Genomic DNA, 16,528 nt, shown 5'->3' on the forward strand with positions numbered 1-16,528 from the left:
GCATATAGGAGCTTCCTATATACATTTATTGACCATAGTAGGCATTATAGGGTCATATACAAATGGTACGATCCACTTAAACACTCTCAAAATAAGTGTTTATGGAAGTTTTACTCCTTTGCGTCGACTCATCATGCATTTAGGTCGACTCATACAAGTGAAAATTTTTGGGTCACATACGGGACTATTCGCGTCGACCGATAGGTCAACTCATACTGGGGATATGTTTTTTTTGAAATCCTTACGTCGACTCATGCTCTGTATAGTCGACGCTTTAGTGAGTGTGTGGCTCATCCCAGCACTCGCGGGTCCGCTCAGGTCGACCCTCCATTGCTTCAAGTCGACCACTCGCTTGCAAAATCTGTTTTTCTAGTTTGGCTAGTATCTCATTGGTTTTGCTTTTTAGTGCTTGTGTTTTTTTTGGTTCAATATATATTCATTTTGTATTCATCATTTAAGGTAACAAGAAAAAGTGAAAGATATACATTGCATTTCTCATCATCTTCATCCTCTTATTCCATTCATCAACAATTACACAAAACCATGCTTAGTGATCATAGTGCAAAATTGTGGTGATAATGTTCAAACATATGATTGTGTAATCAGGTTTGGGTTGAGAATTTAGTGGATTTTTTCTTGAATAAAACCATTTGGGATTTTGCCCTCCAAGAACTTGAGGATTTGGGGTTTTTTGCACAAGTCTTTGCTTCATAAATTCAGTCGAGTGAAAGATTTGGAAAATGGAAGATTTGTTCAAATAAGTAATGGTAACTAGAGGATTGTGAAGAAAGATTTGGGGTCAAGTATCTTGCGATCGAAATTAGCCGATTGAAAGGTTTGAAGAACAGTGTGTTCGTGCAAACAAATAGCGGTAACCAGAGGTTTGTTCGAAGTGTTTGATGCATTTAGTTCATCTTGAATCAAGGGGAGAGAGGAGAATAGTTTCAGCTTCAACAATTGGAATTGAGTGTTGGTGACTATTTCTTCTATTGTAATAACTTTGCAACTTAATAATCAAAACTATCTCAATTCTATTTTTAGAATTGGGTGCAGAGTACCGTACGCGAGGACGACAAGGGAAACTGGCTAAACAAATCGTGTGTTGTTCTCTCTTTCTCTATTGCTTTAATTTGCTTTGTCAGTTTATGTGATATCAAGTATTGAAAATTATTTTGCTTTAATTGTAGTGTTTATCACGCTTATGGATAATCCATAGCACTCAATTCAAACACTCCACCACAATTAAGAAAAATTCAACTTGTTGCGTTGAGCACACCAAGTGTTTGATAATTTGATCACTCACAAACTATTGTTTTCTTAGTCTAGCTTTATCCTACGTTAACAAGTTATTGAGAGTTGCTAATATTAAGTGATATTGTTTAAACGATCGATTGTCTAGAGTATTGATTCTTAGCTCAACTTAATCATTCCATTCAGTTTCGCATATTCAATCTTACCAATAACGAATCGTTTAGACGATTATGATTCAGACAACTTTCGTAATTTTTGAAAATAAATTTTAAAAAGCGTACCAATAAAATTCAAGTGATCTATTAATCCCTTTTTAGATCAGTGCTATCGTCCAACAGTTATAGTAATGCACTTTTAAGTTTTTATTTTTATTTTTTTATTTTAGTTTGTATTTATGTATAATTTCATCTTAATTTTTAAATTTAATAGACTTGTTTCTTATAATTAGGTAGAAAATTGAAAACTCAAAGCATGATAGAGCTCATATACTTTAATCATGACTGACGGCACTGCATAAGTGTGTATATATACTATGTTCTTTCTTTGACCAATAAATTCCACTTTTTTCTCTCAAAGAAACATCCTAAAATTAAATCGTTAAATAGACCCTACACATATTGCATTCCATACGGACGAGCAAGTTTTTTTTTTGGGTAAATTCCAAAAGACAAGGTTGTCAATAGTTTTTGAAACTAATGTTTTAGTATTTGTATTCTCATGTTCTCTATTTTATTTTTAATATTATAGGTTTAATTGATAAATTTCTTTAGCACGTATTCTGGTGTGAAATAGAAAATAATTAGTGTGTTGGTGAAATCTTTTTGATAGAAGATCTTTCACACAATAGTAGAAAGATATTTATCCGTAACATTAACACTTCAATGTACAAATCAACGAATTTAAAAAAAAAAAAATGAAATTTGCAACTATGTGATGAATTGTATCTTGGTATGACGCAAAATCACACTTATATAGGAACATCATTTGGAACCGTCTTTGGCAAGTGCGATATCTCGCGTGGGGGATTGTTCGATGGGCTCAACAGTTGAGATGAAGCGGTGCCTTGCTCTAGTGCATGGCTAACTCGTGAGAGTATGTATGTTTGACAGCTTCAGTGGGTGTGAAATTGAGCTAGCCTCCAACTCGGGCTGGTCTTTATTGGGCCGTTTGGCCAACCTTTAAAATGACCCGCAAGTCCTTGCTATCAGACTCGAAGTCAGGATTTTATGTGAAAATCTACGGTAGATCCAAAGAGAATTATGTCCAGAAGATCTCTTCTTTATTGAAAATTCTCCAAGGAGAGAGGAAGAATTTACTAAGGAATTGAGTGGGAGTTAGTGGCCTTTAGAACATACGCATTAAATGTTTGTCCCGACCCCGATATGTTACTTCAGATAGGAAGATGAAGTCCTTAGGGGTACTCAAGTGTTGTAACAAGATCGAGACTATATTTAGACAATTGGTCGGGGCTTTGGACATTTCGCTGATTCTTGGCCGTAGATCTCAATCTTCTTGGTTGTGTATAAATGGGGGGGGGGGGTCAATTACTCTTTTCTATTTCTTCATTATAGAGTGTTGTCACTCTCTCCGACTTCTTAGTGATTTACTTACTTGACAATCTTCACGTGTTTATGGTGGGTTAGATTGTATGTCATTCTCCATGGATGTGTGAGTTTGAAATTGTTAGGTTTTGAGTGAAATCAATTTGTAATGTTGTATGTATTGATGGAAATGATATGTTATAATGCTTCTTACCATGATTCTATGTGTGGGTTTTGAATTATATCATGTTTGGTGGAAAGAATGGGAAAACCTAACTTTTGGGATTCGGGTGAGATTCATAGATTTGCATGATTAATGAGGTTTTGATGAATATAGTTGTCCTTAGGAGTTGTATATATGATATGTATGTGAATTTCGTGTGCAATTTTGAGCTAGAACATGAATTTGGGTGTTGGGATGAGAAGGGGGTTATGCTGAATTCGTGCAGGGGAATGTTTCTGCACTGCGATCGCGCGCGCGAACTGGGTAGTTGGGAAATGGTAGGCTATTGACTTGTGGTTCGTGACGCGTCTGTAGGGTGGTGGCGCGAACTGTAGGCAGAATTGGGAAAATTCAAATATGTATAACTTTTGATCCGTAACTCCGTTTTATACGCTGTTCGAAGCGTTAGAAAGCTAACGCAATGAACTATAACATGATGCAATGAAATGATTCATAGGATTTAGTCTCCTATTATATTTATTAGGATTAAGTGATGAACTATGTTGTGTTAACGTATGAAGTATGCTCTTTGCGATGAATTGACATAATCATGTTGCGGTATAACTTGATGTAAGTTTCTCTTAGGACGATACAATGCTATTGATATGATGATATGTATCTTCCTTATGATGAGATAATTATGTAAGATATGATATGCATAATTGATAAAGATGTTGTATGCTATGTGCGATTAATTGTGCGTATTTGATATGTATGAGTCGACAATGATGCCATGTGATGAATTAACAATGAATATGTATTTATTAGAAAGTTGAATATAATGTGTTATGATGATTACTTGAATTAAGGAATATGATGAATGTGTTGATGTTGTTAGTAATATGATGAATTGTTGTTGTTGTAACATGTTGATGTTTGTTGTTGTTGCAATATGATGAATTCGTTGTCGTTGTTGCTAGTATGTGGAAATTGTTGTTGTCGTCATAAACCCTATGGTCTTGTTGATAAGTCGTGTTGTGATGTGTTGTGAAGTGAATTAATGTTGTATGATGATATGACATAGCGACGTGATTGTGAAGTGATGCATTCTTATGAATGATGATGATTTTGTTTTGTTGAAGTTCGACATTATATTGATAATGTTCGATGGTGATTTAGACGATGTTGTGAGGTATTGTTTATGTGTTTTATGGATGCGTGTCTTTGTGTCGCATCCATTGCATATGTGTCCTTTAGCTTGAGAATGACAACGACTATTAGCCTGAAAGATGACAACGACTATTAGCCTGAAAATGGCAACGACTATGGCCTGATGGCAATGATTGAGACGGGAGTTTTACTCCGAATGGTACCACATGCATTTGCATAAGTCGAGTCACATTTAAATTGCATTGATGTTGCTTTGAATGTGTGTTTGTTGTTGCGACGTGATGATGAGATGTTTGTCGTGATGTATTGGAATCTTACTTGTGAATTGCATACATTGTCATGGTTGATTGTTGACATTTCATAAGTTGATTATGTGATTTGAATTGTTGAGACGATGATATGTTTGTTGTGATATGATGATAGTATAATTGTGAAATTGAACATGTTGTCTTAATTGATTAATGATATTGTTGTCGTTTTGAAAGTTGTACTATATTGATAAGTCGTTTTGTGATGAAAGTGTTGTGAGATGTTATGTGATACGAAGTGGTGAAATTATGTATGATCTATATCTCCTATATTAGTTATCATGCATTCCTTTATATTGTAAGATATCTACTCCTTTGCTGATGTTTCCCCTACCATGGGAAATGGGCAGGTACTCAAGATTAGTCGTGGATGTTCGAGGTTATTGATGTGAAGTCTTTATGTTGCTTTATGGCAAGTCGAGTTGGTGTCCATTGCTCTGATACGTAGCACTCGGGGGGATTAGCCGTTATTGTTTAATTGTTGTATTCTATGTTGACATTTATTTTAAGTTCAATATATAGATGTTTATAAGTTTAAGTTGAAAGCTGTGGATGAAGTTATGTTTCCGAATGCTATGTATCATTATTAAATGCAATACAAGTATGTTTGTTTGGTTAAGTCGAAATGTGACATCCCATATTTGATGAATATTTTGTTAAATGCACTCTGATTTTCGCTTATAATTGCGAGGTAGATTTGGGGTGTTACAGCTAGCAATTGAAAACTTGAATCAAGACTGACTTAAGGGGGCTTCACCTTTTACGCTTTGGAGTGGCTTGCTACCAAGAAAAGGGTGGACACGTAACATCACCTTCGTGAGAATCAAAAGACGATTCTCCCAAACGGCCCATTATTATAGAGAGGAAGAAAAAAAATAAATGAGCTGGTGAAATTTCTCCGACACTCTAGTGGGGATCTTTGGTATGGTGACCGAAGAAATGAGGTGTAAATGCAAGGGTAGCCCTGAAACACCAATAGTTAAGATGGAAGGACGTGTTACTGTAATGCAGAACTTTCTCGCGACAATGTATGTGTTCATGATCAACTTCAGTGTCTGTGAAATTGGATTGAGCCTAGGGGTGTTTAAAAAAATCATAGACCAAACCGAACCACCGAACTAAACCGAACTGAAATTAAAATAACCGAATCGTTATGTTTGGTTGGTGAACTGAACCATATTGTACTAACAGTTCTAGAACCCAACCGTATGACAAATAAACCAAACCAAAACTGAAAAAGAAAAAAAATACTAAAAACAAGTTTTATTTTATTTTTTAAAAAATATTCAATAAATAGTTTAACGGTTCGATTATTTAATAAATGATTCGGTTTTAAAAAATTGTCTTATAAGTTCTGTTACTTGGTACACTTTAGAATTTTTAAATGGTATATCCAATCATTAATTTTAATTTGATTTAATTATGAGTAAATTAAAATTTTCAATTCAAATAAAATAAAATTATAATTAAATTTGATTTAATTCAATTTTGTCATAACACCTAATCGAGCCTCCAATTTCAATTGATTGTATTAGGCCGTTTGGCCATCCACAAACATTAGAGGTATAAAAGTTAAACTCATATTTGACTATTTTTGAGGTACGTATAATAATACCATAAAATGAAAACAAAAAAATTACTTGGCTCAAGTTGGGTTAGAAAAGTTTCCCGTTAATTATACCAACAAAGATGCATGTGACTTGTCTTAACAAGCGGGAACATTTTTAACCAATAGTAATCTCATTGTTTGTAGAAGAGTAATGCTATTCATACACTTAATTGTTACACCAATATTTACACTCAACAGTACTTTACAATAATCACTAATAAAGTATTAAAGTTGGTTAGTGCAACATCCATGTATTAAAATTAATTTTTAGCAGTCACAAAACTTGGTTAATGCAGTGTAAAAATTTGGTTAATTCAGTAATAAAGTTGGTTAATGCAACATTCAGGTATTAAATATTTTTTAGCAGTCATCAAACTTGGTTAATGCAGTGTAAAAATTTGGTTAATGTAGTAATGAAGTTGGTTAATGCACGTTCAGATATTAAAAATAAACGTTTGTACATAAATAGTATCCGTTCGTACATGAACAATGTTGTCTGTACATACGATGTAGGTGTAAAATTTGATATAAAAATAGTATTTCTGATTGTAGAAAGTGCAAAAAGGCAAAATAAGAAAAGTCAAAAAATTAACATTTTCAACTCGACTTTGACTAGCATACTGCATACATTATACCGTATGAACGGTAATATATTTAAAATATATATTTTTGTATATAAATGTATTTATAATTTAATTTTTTATTGAATTAACTAACAAACTAATAAATTAATTATAAAATTTATCTGAATATTATGTTGAATAAACATTCAAATTGGTTCACCTTAAATCAAAACAAATTTTACGTACGTAGATTATCTATATTAAGTTTGTCTATTATTTTTATATAAAAAATTTAGATAATTTTATTTCTTGGTTCACCTTAAATTAAAACAAACTTTTAAGTTGAAATAACATTTATAAAAATATTTATAAACTATTCATCAAATCATCTTCATATCAAAAAATAGAAAATTGAACTCACAAAATTTTCTTTGACAACTAATCCACTCTTAATTTTAGTTTCATATATATATATATATATATATATATATATATATATATATATATATATATATATATATATATATATATCCACTCTTAATCTTAGTTTCATATATATATATATATATATATATATATATATATATATATATATATATATATATATATATATATATATATATATATATATATATATATATATATATATATATATATATATATATATGAAACTAAGATTAAGAGTGGATATATATATATATATATATATATATATATATATATATATATATATATATATATATATATATATATATATATATATATATATATATATATGGACTTAAATCCTCTCCATCATTTTTCTCTCCATCCTCTCCATCATTTTTCTTTGCCTTTCATTTCTAAATAAACAATATTATCCTCTATTTTTTTAACAAAAAATTATTTTAGCGAATAAAAAAGAATTTAAAGCACATCATGGTGTGTAGCTAAATAATCTAATGAAGTGAAGATCATTTTAAAATTTCTACATAATTAGAATTAATGTAAGTCGGCAATTGAAATCTGCATGCCTAAAAAGGTTTGTGTACTGCAATAAAAATATACAAAGAAAAAAGAAGAAGATAATTTAAAACTATATATAGATTAAATAAAAAGAGACTAGTTAAATTTTGTTTAGATATCACTTTAGATTTCAACTGTCGGCATATATAGCAGAATATGTGGGGTCTATTTAACCTTATATAGTAGATAATATATTTTTATAAATAAAATTGTACAATTAATTAGTCAAAGAAGGAAACTAATATACGCAGTGCCGTCAGTCATGATTAAAGTATATGAGTTCTATAATGCTGCAAGTTATTTTTTTATGTCTAGAAGAAAATAAATAAAATAAAATTATATATAAAATTATATATAATATATATATATATATATATATATATATATATATATATATATATATATATATATATATATATATATATATATATATATATATATATATATATATATATATATATATATATATATATATATATATATATATATATATATATATATATATATATATATATATATATATATATATATATATATATATATATATATAAGGAGGGTTATATTTATTTCAGGAGTAAGTTATTATAACTTACTCCAAATCTAGACCATTGATTCTTTTCAATCTAATGGTTAAAATAATAAGTAATAATTTTCTCTCTCCACATTTAATTACTTATTATTTTTAGCCACTAGATTGAAAAGAAGCAATGATCTAGATTTGGAGTAAGTTATAATAACTTACTCCTAGAGTAAATATAACCCTCCTCTATATATATATATATATATATATATATATATATATATATATATATATATATATATATATATATATATATATATATATATATATATATATATATATATATATTATAATATTATACGGTTAAAAGTCACAAATATTGATCCTTAATATAGTTCAGTTGATAACTGTATAAGGACATTACATACATGAGCGCGAATTTGAACCCGCGACATCCCACTTGTTCATCTTTAATTAGGTGAATTTTAGACATTAGACTACTCAACAAAAAAAAAAGACAAATATTGACTTCCTAATCTATTTCTACGATGAAGTATGTTATAAAACCTTAAGTGAGGAGAACGAAAATTTATTTTGGGATTGTAGAAAATAGAAATCGATTTGGAGGCGAAGTTGGGTGCGATAATGGGTTTGGGTCTAGCTGGTGGCTTGATCTGTCGGAGCTCGGGTCTAATTTGTTCGGTACACGTGTATTAGACTTCGTTGTTTTCATTCATGGATCTGTTCATTAAGTTTGAACTTGCTATGGATCCGTTAGGTTTTTAGCAGTTGTAAATATGTATTTCTCTCAATCTTGTGTTAACAACCTTCAGAACTTTAGAGCCAGACACAGAGAAAAAGGTTTGGAATCTCAGTGACAAGGGTAAATTTCTTTAGACATATCTAAGGGGATTAAGAAACATTTCTAAACACCTTAGGTTTGTGTAATTCATATATATGAGAGCTGAAGAGATTGAGAAACACTTGGGTAAAAAATAGAGTTTGTTCTTGGCAAACTAAGTAACTGTTTTCTTGTAAGTCACTTTAATCTTTTGTAATAACTTTTGGAAATATAATAAATCAAAGAATTGATCTCTCCCTATAGTAGATCATTTGATCGAATTAGGCAAACAAGTTATTGTGTTCCTTTATCTTTTATCTTTATCTGCGAAGTTAAGTTGATGTCTTATTGCACAAAAAGTTATCTTTGCAGAAGGCCAATTATGTTGGTTGTCATTGTTTTTTATTCGCACACATCAAATTTCTGGTGTGATTGAACTTTTTAATTTCATAACAAGTAGCGCCCACCGTGGGACAAAGATGTTTTTTTACAAGTAAGCACCATGGATTCTATATGTATGATCGAGAGATTTTTCGTAGACAACGATTTGGAATTGTGGAAGTGATGGTGCAATAAATCTTAACTCAAAAGAAATGGATTGAAGCATTGAAGGGTGAGACATCGATGTCTGCATGCCTAACAGAAGTAGAGAAGACCGATCGATGTCTACATGCCTAACAGAAGTAGAGAAGACCAAGATAATGGATAAGGCCAGAAGTGTCATTATCTTGTGTCTTGAAGATAAAGTTTTAAGGAAAGTCGTCAGGGAGAACACAACAACTTGTAAGGACAAGATTGGTTTTACACCTAACCTTAAGTTTTGATGATAACTTCACATGGTATCTTAGAGAACAATTGTATACTCTAATGGTTTCTATCTAGTGTGCAGCTTTTGCTAAACAGGTTGTGACTCTGGTAAGAAGACATATGACGTTATAAAATCTGAACTCGACACTCTGGAAGAATACTTTTGATGTGTTACAAAGTTAAGTCAATATTCTGGAATGCTTCTTATGCAACGATTCTAAGGAACGTTAGTACAAGAGCTTCTAATCATGATTTTGGAAGGAAGCTTTAGAGGCCTTCTAAAGCTTTGCCTCTGTTGTTCTTAATTCTGAAGATGGTAAAAACAAGGTTCTGCTGAACGAGTTCTGAAGATGTAAAGACATTAATTCTGAAGACCAAGTTTTGAAGACTTTAAAGACAAAGTTATGCTAAACAGGTTCTGAAGAATCCAAAGAGTTAGGTTAAGAAGACTCAAGTTCTGATCCATCTACAACATGCTTCAATTAACATACAATCAGAAGCCTCCGAAGATATAGAAGATAAATATCAAGACTGGCTTACGTGAGATGGTGAGTATAAAAGTACAAAGTACACTGTGACCTCTACTATAATAGGGTGGTGTAAGGACAATCCTTTTGTACTTGTTGTTTGCCATTCCCACCATGACCGTTGGGGACGAAACAACTGGTTTTATGTTTCCTATTCTTCCCTCCAACGAATCTATTTTCACAGCTATAAAAGGAGGACTTGGAAGAATTTGAAATCAACGAATCAGTTCTACAAAATTACACCAAAATGCTGCACAAACTCTATTGAGATATTCTTTGTATAGTTTTGTATTTTTAGCAAGGAGATTTTGTTCATATCTAGCTATCAAAAATTTTGAGTTGCTGTACTAAAATATTATGTAATCTACTTGTTAGAAGCATCTATTTATACACATCTTTATAATCAACCTTGAGAGACTAGGTGTAGCCAGGATTCTCAAGAAGACTATGGTTGCAGTCATAATGGATTGGAAATAAGGATCTGCTGAACTTGTTGGGGTTGTGAACAATGTTAATCAAATTTATTGTGGTTGTATGAAACTTGACATTAAGGATCAGCAAACTTATTGGGGTTGTCAGCAAGGTTGATCAGACGTAGTATGGTTTTCAGTGGCTTGACAATAAGGATCAACACACTTGTTAGGCATGCCAAAAAGGTTGATTAGGCTTATTGTGGTTGTTTATAATTAGTTAATTATAGTGGATTAAGTCCTTGTTGATAAGGTAAAATCACCTTGGCGACCAAGTTCGTTTAGTTGACTTTTCCTTCAGGAGAGGACTTCGATCCTGATCCCCATACCTTTTTGTTTTGGCGGTAGAGGACCAAGAATGATCCTCAACAATCATGACAACATCCCTAGAAGAAGGCTGGTTTGGTTGAAGAGTGACCGGGGACACCTCAAAGGTGACAAACATAGTAGGATTGATGAGAGGAGAAGTTACGACCCTTGTCAGAGGAAAAACTTTAACACCCCGAGCCTCTTACTCCTTGGAAATGACATAAACCTTCTGCAGAGTTTCTGTTTTATCTGCAATATCAAATACCCTTGTTAAAAAAACTGTATGACTCTACCTTTACCAAAACTCTCTTTCCTCTTCAGGCTATTGACCGCGCCCACAATAGCGTGGGTATTTATGGACAATTTTCTCTGTTGGGAAGACTTCACTTTAGTAGGACCAAATCCCCCCTCATAGCCAAGACCCCAGTAAAGAGTCTCGAAATATCTCTTCATCATAACCTATTTAGGGGTAAGAGAATCCACACCTAATATTTTGGGAACATATCCGAGCAACAATAAGACCCAGTAGGAATGTTTCTGGGCATGGAATGGGCTTCTAAAGTATAAGGCTTCACCAGCACGAAGCGCTCCCCAAAAATTGCCCTAGCTCTCGGAAAAAGAGATGGAAGAACAACTGGAAGGAGGGTTTCCAAGATCGATATTCGGGCCAGAATTATAACTCTTTTATGAAAGCCCAAGCATCAGGATGAAGCTGTGAGGGGGCAAACTTTAGAAACATCAAAACCTCCACCTCGAACTCGGTTAAGGGCAACCACATGTTTATTTGGGTTATCAAACACTCATAAAAAGGAATGAAGCACTCATCAAATGTGCTACATATCCTTTTTCCTAATTATAAAGGCAGAACCGACCAGTCAGTAGGGAGGCTGCCCACGATGTTAGTAGCGTTTACAATTGTCGGATCACTTAAAATAGAAGGAGTTTCCAATCTCCGAGTCCACCCAGCTATATTTGCTTGCATCATCCAACTCCACTAAAGTGAAACCTTTTAGAGGGATCTCTTCAGTCTCGAAAGATCTCGACGGGATTGAGCTAACTGACATCTTCTAGCCGAGCTCCACATCCTAGGTCATCCTTGACTTCATCTCCACTCGGATCCCAACCATAAGGAACACAATAAGTCTTGATGAAATTTTAGGCCTCCTTCCTATTCAAAATGGTGACCTCCATCTCCAGAGTAAGTGAAGCGAGAGAAGTTGAAGCTCTTGCAACTACGGATGATGCGAGCGTAGAGCTTATTGCGTGATCATCTCTCGCATCATCATCTTTATAAAACAGAGCATCGAGTGAAGACTCATTAATGGAAACTTCCTTACTTAGAGAATCACTAGAAAGCTTCTCCAACTCAGAATCATCAAATAAAGGTGAATCATCAAATACAGGTATAACCTCTAGGGAAAATTGATTAGTGACTAAGTGGTAGGAATCTAAACTAGAAGACACTTACGCCCTAAATAAAGGAGAGGAATCACCATCCCCAGAATCTTTAGACAAACTTATTGATAAAATAAATATTGAAGATATGAAACAAATTTAGGGCAAGAAGGGTACATAGTAGAAGTAGAGTCTAACAAATAAGGTGACAGTTAAAAGCGCAATATTAGAAGGCTTTGTTCAAAAAATGGAAAACGCTCCAAAAGAAAGGGAAGAAAGTATAATCCCAAATAGAAACTGATTCTTAGGGATAGTGAAAACTTCTTCCAGATCAACAAATCAAATCAAAGGGAAAACGAGAAGTTACAAATCAACAGACAGATTTCACCGAGAAAGTGCAAACGCATTCAAGTGCACTCAAATGCCCTAATGGGAAGTGTCATACCCTAACCCACCACCCTAAAGCCACGCGTCCGAAGAAACCAACAAAATGTCTCAATGTTAGGAGAGCATTTCATACGTTTGTTACCCATTACTTTGCAATTGTTCCATGACCTTTTTGCTTCTTGTTATGATCGGACATAACCGTTAGAGGCCGACTACGACTTTGAAAGACTTCTCGACCGGTACACACCTGACAAGCATTGGGAGAAACTAATTTGTACCGGCCAAAAAACTGATATGAAAGCTCAATCATGCACAAGCCCAATAGAGATGATTCAGGGTATATAGTCAACACATGTCAGATTCAAGGTACACTTTTTAATATCTGTTTTTATTATACTCATCTTGGACTATGTAATTGACTTGAATGTTGGAGTGCTAACTTTAAAAGTCCACCTCGCGCTACCGTACCGAAGATCAACACCATCAATTCTAGGTCATATATTATTAATCAACACCAATTTTAATTAACAAATTCTATTTTATATATATTTTTTATGTTTTACACATCAATTCTAGGTCATATATTATTAATCAACACCAATTTTAATTAACAAATTCTATTTTTTATATATATTTTTTATTTTTTACACGTCAAACATATCTCTAAAATACCCAAATAAAAGTTTAAAAACAATATATTTGACATCAATATTTTAATGTCTAAATATAATATCACCTTTCAAACTAGCCCACACAATTGCCAACTAAATCAAAGAAACCAATTTATTGATGAGAAAGGTTATATATTAACAACATGCATGTTATTTGTCTTAACAGCCGGAAACATCTCGAACGATAAATATTCTTTAAGGATTATTGTTTTTTAAAAGTGCAAAAAGACAATAAAACAAGTCAATAAGTCAATATTTTCAACTTCACTTCGACCAGCATACACATATAATTATAAAGTGTTCAAAACTATCAAAATCACCATTTGTTCACATCCTTTTTCTTAAGGAAAGACTTGAGAAATTAATGATGCAACTGAAAACTTCATTTTACTAAAAGTCTAAATGCCTCCAAAATAAAAAAATAAAAAATGCGCACGCTAGTGCCTTGGGTTGTAGGTTCTAATCTTGTTTGGAATTCATAGTTTGGAATTCATTTATTTTATTTTTAAAAAAAAGTTGTATTTTAATAATTAAATTGTTTAGACCTTTAAATATATTAGACTGACCCAATAAAATTGAGCTTAATTAATATTCATTTTATTATATTAAAAATTGGCCATTAGTACGAGATAATATTTTACAAACCACAGTTAGATCAAAGAAGTATTAGCCTGTCTTAGGGTTGCAAAGCATTTTTTTCAGTTTATTTTTGTGAGCAGACCACCTATATCAAAGTGCACCCTTAATATCACCTATACATGCAAACCTATATAGCCTTTATGTCAATATAACTTTCTTTTTCTACATACAATGAGTGTAAAGAACAATGTGGTGTGGAGACAAATAATCTAAGTGAGGATCATGTACAGATTTTCACCTAAAGAAACAGGAATATATGAAAGTCACTACATGGGAGTTGGATGCATGCCTAAAAAGGTTGGTGTGCTACTATTTAAAAAAATAAATTAAAACTATATGTATTAAATAAAAAGTAGACAAATTTTTGTTCAATAACACTTGACTTCAATAAAGGTGTCGGCATATATGGAATGCAATATGTGGGGTCTTTTTAACGATTTGATTTTAGGAAGATATATACTTTTTGAAAAAAAATTATGGAATTAATTAGTCAAAGAAAAAACATAAAGCTGAAATTCATAAGAAGAACTAAAGGGCATAACTATCACATAGGGAATGCAATTGGGGGAGATTACTTACCCCAATTGCAATTTCTACGATTTTTGTAAGAATCCGTTGTATTATTTATCGTAGGATCAATTGGTGGGTAATGTCTTTTTGTCGAGTTTATCTCGTTACTGTGTAACAGGTTTGAGAACCCTTAGTTCTCCATCTAATATATCTTGCTTACACATAGGGAATGCAAAAACCAATGGTGATTGATGTAAATACGTGTATTTTAATGAACCAACTTACAATTTATAAATGATACATAATTTCTTTTTTTTAAGAGTTTTTTATTTGAATATTAAAATATTGACATCATAATTAGTTATATTCTTCTTTCTTTTTTTATTTGCTACACTTTACGTGCAAATGTTCAAATTGTTAGAATTATTTTAAATTATGAAAAATTCTGAATCAATCTTGATGAACAAGATTCAATCAATTCGATTGAATTTATCTTATTCTTCACTCTTCACTCAAGTGATTCAACCAACTTAATTGCAAGATAATTCTAAGCCACAATTTTAATGGAAGAAGAAAAAAAATATAATTGAGAAGAAGAAGATTATGGTTTGAACAAACTAGGGGAAAAGATGAATATCTGCAGAGTTTCTCTCTTTTCACAAACTCTGAATATTCTTTGCAACTACAATGTTCAAGTAATTACAATAATAGGGGTTAGTCCCTATTTATAGTCGAGCTTGCTTACTCCCAAAATATCTAATTCTGTTAACTACAAAACTAGGCCTAAGTCGAAATCATGTCGAGGCAACTCCTTCGACAATTTGACACACACAAATTTGATACAAACATAATAGGCTATTTTGACACGATTGTTTCTGTCAAGTAACATACTTAGACACAAGGAATTACAATCTCAACACACCACCTAATTCATTATGTCTAAGTTATCTACATTCATCATAGTTCTTAATTTCTTGAACACTTCGACTTGCACTCCTTTCGTCATGATGTCTGCAATCTGATTCTAAGTTATGCAGTGTTTCAAGTTCATCTTCTGTTTTTCTACCTTCTCTCGAAGATAATGGAACATCATTTCAATGTGTTTGCTTCGTCCATGTGCTATCGGATTCTTCGTCAGATTGATAGCTAACATGTTGTCGATCTCCATGGTAACTGCTCCATAATTCTTTCCTGTAATCTCTTCGATCAAATTCACCATCCACGTTGCTTTACATGCAAAAAGAGAAGCAACTATACGCTGCTTCACACGATGATAGTGCCACTACTGGTTCCTTTCTTGAACTCCAAGCAACTAGTGCACCAAAAAGATCGATATGATGAGTTTTGAATTACTAGTAATATAAGAATGAGTTTAAGAGAGTGAAAATAATTATGTTCAACGAAAATAACATGAAGAGAAACATAAAATTTCCTTGCATCATGATCATAACAACAATAACCATTTTGACAATCCCCATAACCAAGAAAAATACATATACCAGAACAAAAAATAACTTACTATGTTCTACTTGTGGATGAAGAACAAAACAAGTAGAACCAAATATTTCCAAAGAGGAATAATCAGGGATAGAGTTATGCAATATTTCAAAAGGAGACAAACATGATGTGAAAAATTATGAGATTATATTAATAAGATGAACAATAGTATGAACCTCTACACCCTAAAATTCATTATTAGTAGAAGCTGATAGCAAAAGAAAACAAGCAGTCTCAACAATGTGACAGTGTTTCCTTTTATCAACTCCATTTTATTGAGGAGTATCATTACAATATGTTTGATAAACTATACCATCAAAATCAATCAATTCAAAGAATTTATGA

This window comes from Vicia villosa, linkage group LG2 (genome assembly GCF_029867415.1).
Source record: "Vicia villosa cultivar HV-30 ecotype Madison, WI linkage group LG2, Vvil1.0, whole genome shotgun sequence".
Classification (NCBI taxonomy): Eukaryota; Viridiplantae; Streptophyta; class Magnoliopsida; order Fabales; family Fabaceae; genus Vicia; species Vicia villosa.